General features: G+C 38.4%; 1 long non-coding RNA gene across 1 annotated transcript in view; it reads right to left on the reverse strand.

The window, feature by feature from the left end:
• Window positions 1-3525, reverse strand: part of LOC144021281 (uncharacterized) — a 90014-nt gene extending 86489 nt beyond the window's left edge. Inside the window, exon 1 of the long non-coding RNA XR_013284093.1 lies at window positions 3037-3525. This is a non-coding gene — a long non-coding RNA (uncharacterized LOC144021281). The remainder of the gene's footprint in view (window positions 1-3036) is intronic.
• Window positions 3526-9340: the final 5815 nt, after the last annotated feature.

A 9340-nucleotide genomic window follows, 5' to 3' on the forward strand; every position in this document is an offset into this window, starting at 1 on the left:
ACTACGGCGTCCCAGAGAGACCCTACTTCAACAGCCTACCACCAATTTCACCGGAACAGAACGCAAACAACTTCTGGTATTCCCTCGAGTGATGACGTAAGTGAATTGCATTTGTTAGACATACTGTACAGATCCCTAATAATTGTGATTTAGTCATTTAATTTCAGAATTAATATTTTTGTCGGCATTGTTTGGAAATACTGTACGTCAGCTAATGATAATGGCTATCTATGTTCATATTTGTTAGTGTAACTAAACCATGCAACAGAGAACACACAGTTATGTTATACGTTTTATAGACATGTGGACCATCTCAAAGGGGGCGAGAGAGACGACGAGGAAGAGAACGCGGTGCCTCGTAACGTACAATTATGTCATCATGGAAAAATAATTCCATTCGAGCATGCATGTGAATGGCTCAAAACATACCTTTGCTTGGAATATGTGGTATTTAGATTACATAGTTTGCTGATATGTTTAGTATATCGTGCAAAAATAATGGTGTTAACTGAACGACACATCTGCAACTCAGACTCGTAACCCCCCCGTGTCTTGTTGCTACTAACCACTCAGAAAAGTGCTGCTTACAAAAACATTTGAAACCCTTTACTCAGATATCGATTTGTCACCATGTTGAACAATTTTACCTAATAAATATCACTAAGCAACTTAATTAGTTTTGATTGAAGATACAACAGCTTCCTTGTACTTCGATGTGCAGGAATTTACATGGCTTTCACAAATAGTCTTGCTCATGTAATAATGTACTTCATTGGCTCAGTGACTTTCAGTTCATTGTTTGGTACCTCATCTGACATACAATTGTTACCTTCTTGCAGAGACTCGTACAGGAAATGACCATGGAGGAACATGAAGATATCCAAGTCCAGCTGATAGACTGACACCAAGAAATACTTTTTGACACATCAGCACCACCATGATTTCCTGTACCTGGATCCCACATCAGCACCACCATGATTTCCTGTACCTGGATCCCACATCAGCACCACCATGATTTCCTGTACCTGGATCCCAGACTGCAGCACCTTGGTGGACTTGTAGCAAATAAGTGACACTTTCCCAGATCCTTGAGGACAATACAAAGGTTTTTTACCTGGCATATAATTAGTCCATGTCTGACACTTGTTGTTGTAGTTTGTATAACTTGTATATTGTTGTTGTGTGTTAATTTGTACATTTTGAATAACTAAAAAAATACTATTTCCTTTGGCGTCAACATGCAGTGTTCATTCGACACCTAACCTAACACTATTTTACATGACCAGAAATGTAAAACATCAAAAGCCTGGAGAATTATTATAAATGCTTGCAATGACAAGGAATTCTTCATTGGCCAATGAATGTAAGGTACAGTACATGAAAATGAATGAATAAAATAAAGTAAAATAAAAGTCTACATGAAATGAACATATTAACTAAAAAAAAAAAAAAATGCTGTTAGAATATAATGAGCTACATGAATTGCAGTTGTTCCAGAATTTTACCAATACGCTGTGCATTTCAAAATATGGAAAATAGACATACAGGTTTGGGCCAAAAGTAGTGTTACAGAGCAGGTATGTGTTGTACACAGCTAAAATATCTGATTAACTCAATACCATGATGGTTTTTTTTGTGTGTGTGTGTGTGTGTGTGTGCTGACATTGCCCCCCATTAACATTGCAACATTCCTCAAACTCTCCCGAACACAGTATGATCTGTAACACTACTTTTCGCCTACTCTATGATGTTATTGGGGCAAAATTAAGGAAGGCTTGTCCATTGATTGTGTGAACAGACTGCAGTAAAAATGAAGTCACTTCAATGTTTGCTGGTTTTATTAAGTTTGACATGCTCCTTGACTGCACAAGTACATGTTATGGAGTGAGGGCATGTTCCCACCAACGATGATATCATATTCTTCAAAGGCTTGCTGAGGAAAGTGAGGGAGGAGTCACTCCATGGCTTCAGACACCTGGTCAGCAGGTCCTGTGTAAAACAAGTGGTGCTTGTACATGTGACCATTCCGTATTGCTTCACACAAAAAGTTCATGTAGTGTGCAATGCCGTCCATATGTAAATGACATACCAAGACGTCGGCTGACTTCAGTTTGTTGCAGCTCAGATATGGTAGGTGGAGATACTGGTGGTACAACACCGAAGCCTTCTGGGGTCCTCCATTCAAGTGTCCTCATTCGGGGCATTCCAATATGGCTGCTGACTCTCCCCTTGATATTTTTTTTTCTTGCAGGTCGGTGATGTATTTAAACGGTGCATGAATGCTTGTATACATCAGAATATGGTTCTGGAACCCCTCAAGTTTGGCTGTTGATCTAGTGTGACACAAACAAAAACACAATTATAAAATAAAATAGAATAATTGATGATACTACTATATGTCACCAACTTTCCAACAAAGCCCCCAAAATAGAGGTAAGATCTTTAGTTTTTGGGCCCAAAACATTGTATTAGCTAGATAAAAGTAACTTGACTGCATACTGCATAGAATATGCAAAGGCTGCTTGCTTGTCGAATTTCCGTGGAAAACGTGGCAGCCTGTAAATTCTTGTGCACCCAATTACACAATGGACCAGTACACACTTGAGTGAGAGAGTTCAGACTCTAGCAGTGCTTACGGTACAGCCAGCATTTAAGTCCAGAAAGTTATTCCTTGCCGAAAATTAATTTCGAGAACCCTATTTTCACCAACCACAACGAAAATAATTTTCAACTCCTCCACTAATACAGTATGCTTTAGATTCTCTATTGAAGTTATGGGCAAATATACCTCCGAAATCACAGTTACATTACATTACACAATAACTTGCGCATTTACTCTAAATATAACGTGCCAGCGGGAATCTTTTTTTTTTTTCAAAGCAAGTAGCTACATAACGAAATCGTTCGAGTGGTGCGGAGTTGCTAATCAACAGATACAGTGATCGTAAAACAAAGGTACGAACATCGTATTAATTAGTACGGAGTATACTTTTTCTCTCGCTCTCAAAACGTAAACACAAATGTACTCTTACTTACCGGTCAAGTAGAAAGCAGTCGAAGGCACCGGCACGTCCCAAACCTAGTCTGTTCCTCATTTCTCTCCATCTGGCAAATGCGGCTACAATATAAACTCTTGTTTTGTCGCGCTGAAATAAAATAAATTCCCAAAGTAAGTGTGATGCTTGATAATGCTCTCTTCGGGGACCGGAAACTCTTCTTCTTCGTGGACATGCGGTCGCCATACAAACCGGAAGTGCGTTCCAAAAACGCGTTAAGAAATGGAGCGCTGAAATTTGTCTTTGACGGCACCCGTAGCAGAAAGATGGCGGCGAAACATGGCAGACACTAGCAGGCGAGGCGCGGACATGTAAGATAATTTGCGATTTCTAGACTAACCGTTATATTTTAAAAAAGTACGTTTATGCGATACAACATATCTTTTTACATACTACTAACACAAACAATTGTTTTTTTTTTCCGAATGATTTATTATTTCACCACTAGATGCCACTGTATAATACTGAGTGTACCTTTAAGATTAGGGAAGGTGTCCATATGCAGTCCCTATCCCCAATGATGGATGACATTGCAAGTTTCTCATTCCCTCGTGACATTGATTGGAAAACAGCTTCAGGCAACCCCAGGGCTGTTGTTCTTTTGTTTTCTTCCGTTTCTGTTGATTTGATGGTGAATGTGCATGTGCTTGTGACCTGATCGCCTTCTCAAACGGTTTCACTTTTATTAGCAGCTGATAGCTCTCAACGTTTAATGTATGTGTTAATGTATTTACCTTGTAATACTTTTCCCTATGGGGTATTAGTGTACATATTTTTCGAAATCAGCTGTACATATCAAACACCTGAGTGACTGCGTAAATGATAATGAGCCCATTAAATGATCACTAACTTTCTGAAATAAATAACGTGGGTTTCATGAAGGGAAAAAGACAGGCTGGATGAGCCCAAGGAGAGAAATAATGTCAGAGGAGCAAAACAGCACATAAAATGACTGCCGGATGTTTACACCGTGTGAAAGCAATATTTGATAAACTATAAAGGATATACGTTTGTTGGAACCAAGGTGAACTTCCCCGTCTCTATCCGGCCTTCTGACATTATCTGTCTGTTTTATAGAGGTTTGCTGAATGACTGACTGTTTCAACTGCAGTCACAGACATACAAAAGACACATATAGCTTACTTCTTGAATTAACATTATTAGAAACACTTAGATATTTATTGAGGTCCAATACATTTCAAATGAATCACGAAGTACAGTTTTTTTTCCCCTTCTATTTAAACAGAGTGTTAATGTGCCAACTTTGCATGCTACAGTGATTTACATTTTTTTAATATATAACGATAGGAAATGTAATTAATTCCTATATGGGCAGCACATTGGCCTAGTGGTCTCCATCACTGTTGAGAATGCCCAGGTTCAAATCCTTCCTGTAGAGTTCATACATTCCGGCTTCGGTGTGTTTAGTTTACATGACACAAAAAAAAAAATATATATATTTTTTTTTTAAGAGAGAGCTCAGAATTGTTCATTCGGCAGTCTTACCGATTCAACATCTAATCATCATTGCGCTTTTTTTTTCTTTTGTGCATAGGTGCACATTTGTGTGCGTGCGTGTGCGTGCGTGCGAATTTGTGTAAATTTGTACTCATTAGTTCACCTAAAACCTAATCAAAATCCCATTACCCTTCACCTTAACCGGATACTTAAGAGTCTCGTCAGAGTCATGAATTTCAGAAGGTCAGGAGACCAGAGGAAAGGTCAAAGAAAAGAAAGATGAATCAAAGTAAAATCCAGCACCAACTTAACACCACCTGCCACCCACATGGGTACAAAACCAGAATCTTACATCAACCCCAGAAACCTCTAAATTCCAACAGATTAAGGAGATCTCAGGAGACCAGAGGAAAAACTAAAGAGAGGAAGGAGGGAAGGATAGATGAAGCAAAGTGAGGTCCACAGACACCAGCATCCACTGATTCAACGAGCAGGGGTGTAAATGAGCCATAGGTGTAAATGAGAGTGCAAATAGTTGTTGGTGACTAGTTCAGGGTGCATGTTGCTTTTGGACCAAAGTCAGCTGAGACTGAGGCTCCATTTAGCCACGATCTGAGCACAAGCAGAGTAGACAAAGGAGGGATGGATGGATGAATGGATGGGTAATTCCAAGATTGTCTATGTTATTTGAAGTATTGATTTAGTTTGAAAAAAATAAATATATATATATATATATATACATCAGTCTTCCACGGGATGTTTTCTATTCATCGTATCAGCGACTTTGAAAAGTCTGTGAAATTGCCGCACAGCATAACAAGGGGGACGTCTCAAACAATGCGCCTCATCTATCTGAGAGCTTTCCATACTCTTTGTGCACTCACAAAAGCACACACATTGCGCCTAGATCTCAGGAGAGAGGCAGGAAAAGCATTTGAGAGCTGTCTCCATTCACTTTCATCTCTCATCTCTTTTTAATACCGCCTCCTTTCTGGAGTTTTCTCCTTCCACCCTCGCTCCCTCACCTGTTATTTAACCAGCCTGCAGTGTGTGAAATATATTACCAATCACTGAATGGGTTGAGCTGGAGTTTGAAAGCAAAATCTAATTGTTTGCCTTCAGTCTATGTGCAGGTATTACATCATGGTGGGCCCATTCTCTTGCATTGTCTCCTTTGGTGTGTTGCAGGCTGCCTCATATCCATTAAAACAACCCCACCACCGCTTTTCTTTTTAGTTGGGTGTCATGGTTCACTGAGCACTGTCATGTTTGTATGTATACATTCAGTTTGAGATGTGTCCATCTTTAGGGGAGGCATAAATGTGAGTGTTTGTCTGTTGCTGCGTGGCTATCAGCTGCTTCCACCACTCAGCCACTTTTAGAATTTTCCGCTATTCACCTGATAATCCAACTGAATTCTTACAAAGGTACTGCTTCAGTAAACATCTTAAAAGGTGATGAAGGTTAGGGTTACATGGCTGTAGCTAAAATGTCACATTTGAAAATATATAAGATGTCAAATAGAATAGCATGGAATAGAATATTGTCGTGTGTAGTGCACAACAAAATTGGAATGCGAGAAGTGAAACGGGTAGTGTGCAAATGAAACTAAAATGTGGATAATGAAGTAGAAGCAATCTGAAAAATAATTGTGACTAAAATTACATGCACAAAGCTGGGGTGGGATTCGTGGGAATACTTGAAATTGTGATGATAATATTGCACATGCATGTCATTCATATTGGACCTTATTCTCATAGGTAAGAGGGAAACGGTGCACTGTTGCATTTTTTTTTTTTTTTTTGGGCTGAGCGGATTCTCCCATGTCATTTACACAACTTAATGGGAGATATGCACACATAATGGTTTTGTACTTTTTATCATTTTGATTTTTAATTATTTACATGATAATGTGACCCGCCTGGTCTGTGGTGAAAAGAAGGGTTGGACACAGCTGATCTATAGAATGGCAAGGCACCCCCTTCTTTATTGATGAAGACCCAAATATGCGTTCAGTCATAAGCACAGTATTTTGATGTTATTTTGAAAATACTTGTATTGACAGCATTTAATTTTGAATAATAAATAAACATACTGTAAAAGTGTTTGGCAGAGCAGGGTGCACATTCTGACTAGCCGACATCATATACAGTAAACTAGGTAAGGTATTCTTATATTTAAAGTTTGCTATATATTTTTTAATGGACTTCAATGACTTTCACAAGTTTCAGCAAAACCCCTCGCTCCATGAGTTACAGCCAGCCTCAAAATTCAATATATCACACAAATTTATTGGTTTCACACGGTGGGTGTGTCAGACATATGGACGGGTGAATGAAAGCTGGGAAAAAAAAAAAAAAAAAAAAAAAAAAAAAGTGTGCAGGCCCACACACGTTAAAAAGAATAATTATATATCCATTTTTTTTTTTTTGAGCTGTTGAGTTTAGTGATGGCTCTGGGAAAGAAGCTGTCTGACTCCGTTTATGCGGCTTTTATGTAAGCTGTAGCGCCAGCCAGAATGCAGCAGTTCAAAGAGGTGGTCGGTGGTGGGAATTGTCCTTGATACGTTTGCTGCTCTGCTGAAATTGCGAGAGTTGGCAACGTCCTCTAAGCTGGGCAAAGAGCAGCTCCTGATCTTCTGGGCCATGTTTATTACTCTCTGCGGTGTAGTCCTGTTAGCTGTTGTGTATTCGGCGAACCACACCAGTATTTGTCTTGACAGTAAATATAAAAGTAATAATAAGATAGGTGCTTAAGTTTTTATTATGGCTGTACTTTGTAGAACTGCACTACATCATTCTGAAAGTTTGTGTCAGGCGGTAAGCCGCTTTCAACATCAGAAACAAATATACCCACATTCTTTTCTCTTTTGAACTGCCCTTGTGTTTTATATAACACACATTTTTTAAACAAAATTGGCAGGTAGTCCAAGCATTACAATACAAAAAGGGTGCTTTCTTGGTAAAACCAAGACATTTTACTCCACTGATGTTTCTTGAGATTGGATAAACACCCACCTTCATTGCTTTTTCTTTCTAGTGTCCATTGTTGAAGTAGGCCTTAACCCTAGCTATGATGTTGTTGTTCTGTTATTATGCCTAAATAGACTCCATGCTGGGACAATTGGCTGAAGTTCAGCGTGAGTATAAATGACCGAAAAGGCCTTCTAATAAGTGTACATAATGACCTGCGTGCTCATGAGCTCGCCTGTTAGTATTTGCCCGCATGTGTTCGCCTGTGTTTTTATGTGTGCATTTATCTGTGCGTATGGGTGTGCTTGATAATGATGTCCATGAATTATGCATGCGGTGCGATGCTTTTCATTCAATTTCTGCTCTTATAACCCCCAAACAACATTACAGAGGCGGGTCTCTGGGCATTTGGCTGTAAATAAACTGTGAACTAATAGACTTGAGACAACTCTGGGCAACACCAGTCTAAAAAGCACTCACTGGGGAGAGAGCATAACAAATTGCCTGGAGGCAGAGCTGTTTTCAGGTCAGCTCCTGTACATTACTTTTGACTGACAGGGACACCAGTGAGGTTGAAAACTGATGTGAAATCAGCATTAGCGGGTGTGTTTTGTTGTTGTTGTTGTTGTTGTTGTTGTTGTTTAAAGATGGGAAAATTAATAAGCTAACAAAACCGAAAATATTTTCCATTAAATGTTATGACATATTTACTTAAAAGTACAATACAAAATAGCATAACTTAACATATAACTAGGGATGGGCGAGTACCGATACCAGGTATCGGTATCGGGCCGATACCAGCCTTTTTTCAAGTACTCGAGTACTCGTGACGCAAACGAGTACAAAGCACGGATAGCAGAGGGGGGAGACGTTAAGTGAGTCTCCTTGCCTGTAACTGGCGCTAGCTTGCAGCAGTTTTTCACCAAAACTTCACCGGTTTCGAAATACTTCAAAATTGTGAATCTTAAACTAAAAGAGCATTTTTGTGTTTTATTTTGAACGTTAAGACTATTGAAGAGTGACTGTTGTTTTTTGGTCAAAATTAAAGGAAATATATTTGTTTAAAAATATCTTTTAGTGATTTTTTTTATTTGTCAAAATGTAGTACTGGTATCATCAGTTGGTATCGGTATCGGTGAGTACTGAGGGTCTGAGTATCAGTATCGGTCTGAAAAAAGTGGTATCGAACATCCCTACATATAACATAACATTAACATAACGTTGTCACCCTTTTAAAATAATTGCTCGTCATAGTTTTTTTGAAAAAAAAAAAAAAAAGCCTAAATCATCTCCCCAGGATTTGCGTTTCCTGAAAAATCTGAAATAATGACTTGGGCAAATATTTAAGAAGGTGACAATGTAACATAAATCATAACATATAACATATACAACATGACACATAAAATAGCACATAACATAAATCCAAGATGGATCCAAGATGGTGTAGCGGATGGTAGTCTTGGTCGCATGTTTGAAGTTTGGTTTTATATTTTTCGTTCATCTTTGTTGACCATGGCTGAGCAAAATTCAGAACTGAATTGAGAATTCAACATCTCAATTAAATTCTTCAATTTGAATTGAGGTGGTAAACAGGAAGCAGAATTGCAATTCAAATGTGAATTTCATGAAATTCATGATGCAAAATTAAAGTGTATTTAACGATGCAGCCTATATACAAAATGACTATACAAATATATTGCAAGTACTTTATTTACAGAGATATAATGAATTATGAAGTGTAGTAATTGTGTGTTTTTTTTTTAATTAACATTAATTTTTAATTAACAAAGAAAAAAAAAAAAACATAACATGAGGGATGAGAAGGCCATTGGGAATTTCTGACAATTGCCATCA

The sequence above is a fragment of the Festucalex cinctus genome, chromosome 6, assembly GCF_051991245.1.
Source record: "Festucalex cinctus isolate MCC-2025b chromosome 6, RoL_Fcin_1.0, whole genome shotgun sequence".
Classification (NCBI taxonomy): domain Eukaryota; kingdom Metazoa; phylum Chordata; class Actinopteri; order Syngnathiformes; family Syngnathidae; genus Festucalex; species Festucalex cinctus.